This window comes from Oryza brachyantha, chromosome 10 (genome assembly GCF_000231095.2).
Source record: "Oryza brachyantha chromosome 10, ObraRS2, whole genome shotgun sequence".
In the NCBI taxonomy this organism is placed as follows: domain Eukaryota; kingdom Viridiplantae; phylum Streptophyta; class Magnoliopsida; order Poales; family Poaceae; genus Oryza; species Oryza brachyantha.
The window spans coordinates 1,478,236-1,480,936 of NC_023172.2; the positions used below are offsets into that span (position 1 = coordinate 1,478,236).

The 2,701-nt window shown below is 47.3% G+C and overlaps 1 non-coding gene across 1 annotated transcript; it reads left to right on the plus strand.

Moving 5' to 3' along the window:
* Positions 1 to 1,133: 1,133 nt before the first annotated feature.
* LOC121055631 lies at positions 1,134 to 1,330 on the plus strand. The gene has a single exon (XR_005812665.1). It is a non-coding gene; the product is annotated as a U2 spliceosomal RNA (small nuclear RNA).
* The last annotated feature ends 1,371 nt before the right edge of the window (positions 1,331 to 2,701 follow it).

The following is a 2,701-nucleotide window of genomic DNA, read 5'->3' on the forward strand; positions in this document are numbered from 1 at the left end:
CAAGTATTACTCCTTAAGGTTGCCAAATGTCTCGTTGTCTAATAAACGATGCACATAAATAGATTAACGAGATTTCCATTTACTCTATCCACTGTCTAATGGAACCACACGGTCAAGGGAGCGAACATCCTTTTGAAGAATGTAAATTGTAAGTTCATCATATCGTCACTAGATGAAATTTCTTCAGTCTTGATTGGCAATCCAACCTTACTTTTCGCTCGAAAGGCGACGAGACGCCAATGGTATCGTGATCTTGATGTTCTCTGGTTGCAGATCATGCATGCTAATGAAATACTACATTCGTTTGATAACGTAAGAAATTTAACTTTTTTGGTTGCGACGTTTGACCATTTGTATTGTTTAAAAATTTAGTACAAATGTAAAAAATAACAAGTCGTGCTTAAAACTCTTTTGATAACAAAGTAAGTCACAAGCAAAATAAATGATACTTTCATAATTTTTTAAATAGGACAAATGATCAAACATTGTAAACAGAAAAGTCAAACATCGAGAGGGAGTAAATTGTAAGCATAAACTGCTCATCTTAACGACTACTGGACGAACACCATAAATTCAGAAACTGTACTTAACAGTTAACAACATAGGATAAAACGATGGATTGACTGTTCAAGCGATCAAGAATTCAGGATGTGATCCAGCAAGGTGCATGTTCTAGATCGATCGCTTGTAGTCGAGCCATGAGTTTAATTCAGTTCTGTGCGCCAGAGCTAGCCTGAAGCCTTCAATCTACTTGTCGGTGAACTAGCAGAGAGGAGGAGGAGGATATCGTAATCTTGCTGGAGACTAGCGTAAATGTACGTACGCGTCTGCATCTTCTCCGTCTCCGGCGTCATCTCGAGCCTCCGGGAGACGGCTGACGGCGGCGAGAGGCGGCGGAGCAGCCATCGTGGGCTCAACTTTAAACGGCCCAGATCAAATAAATCAGCCCAATCCCGCATATATGGGCCGCACGTGAGTGGTAAACCGCTCGGGTTGGGCTGAAGAAGCCCATCCGTCCGTCCGCCTGGAGAGGGATGGAATTGGGTTGAAGGTTTAGTACCACCTCGGAGGCGGAAGGCTACGAGGGGCGCTGCGGTCAGTATATAACAAGGTGGATTTGCAAAGAGCAAATCATACCTTTCTCGGCCTTTTGGCTAAGATCAAGTGTAGTATCTGTTCTTATCAGTTTAATATCTGATATGTGGGCCATGTGCCTACTGTGATATTAAATTTATTTTTTGTGGGGGAGGGCCCTCTACATTGGCTTGCCAATGGGGTCTTCACGTGTCGCCCAGGCGTTGCACTGTTGTCTGGGCCTGGCACACCCCAATCAAAACAATACAATTGTTTTCATCTTTTTCAGTCTGAATTCAGATGCCTTTTTTGTGAATCACTAAATTAGAATTCACCTGGTACGTTCTAGTTGAACTCAGTGTTGCTTAGAGCGTCTTTCTACCGTAAATTTGATGCGATCTGACAGAAACATCGTAACATAACATTGTAAACTCGATGCAAGATCTGCATAAACATACAAGTTCAGTGTGCTCCGTGGAAGGCAGTACCACACTGAACGCCATGAAATCGCCTCGCTAAAGAAGAAAAAAAATTACAGTGATTCACATTTATATCCTGAAGCCATAATTCTGGAAAACCATAATTCTGGTACGATTCGGTGCATCTTCTGAAAATTTATCGGTGGCCTCTAGCTTTGCGTTGCAACAAGAAGATACTAGGGTGGAATGATGGATTCGCTCGCTGCTCAAGCTTCTTGCTCCCAGACCTGCAGGCCAGAGCTAGCTTTCATGGAAATCCGTTCGGGCCCAATATATGGGCTGTAATCCATCAGGTTTAAATGGGCCGATTTGATATTGGGCCTTATCCGTTGGTGACAGAGGGGGTGTGTCCGGCCCAACAACCGTTAGCCGATATGGTAAAGCAATAGGAAAAAGTTCACCGGAGGTTTCTCAACTTAACGTCGAGTTTGTCTGAGATCTCTTAATCCCTAAACTAGAAATGTGTACCCCTGAACATGCATAAATTATTAAAAAATGTCTCTCTGCATTATCGACTCACTTTTTGTCCGGTTTTATTGACGTGGCACGTAGTGGGTCCCACATGTCAGGTTTTCCTTTTTTACCCTATTTCCTTCTTTTCTTCCTTATGCCTCTTCTTTTCTTTCCTTTCATGGCCACCCTCTGGTGACGATAATGATGGCTGGTTGCCTGGGCGTGGGTGGCGATGGCGTTCTCTAGACAAGGCGATGCAGTGGGAGCGCTGGCTAGACGAGGCACAGACGGTGAAGTCAGCCATGCTCTGCCCGTAGCACCTTCTTCCAACGGTGGCAGCAACAAGGACACCCCCCCACACACACTCGGCTCCGTCGCATGCTGCCACCTCTCGCCCGGCCACCGCCTCTGCTACCTAGGCTGCCACCCGGCTCCATTGCATGTCACCTACGCAAGCCGCCGCACACCACTACTGCCCAGCCAACTTGCACGGGCCACCGCCACTTGCCCACCCACCACCTCAGTTGCCGATGGCCCCGCCCGCCTGGCTGTCGCTACCGTCTACGAGGGCTGCCACACACCGCCATTCGCCGCCCACCACCTCAATTGCCGATGGCCCCGCCCGACTGTCGCTGCCGCCTACGAGGGCTACCACACACCGCCATCCGCTCGCCCACCACCTCACTTGCCGATGG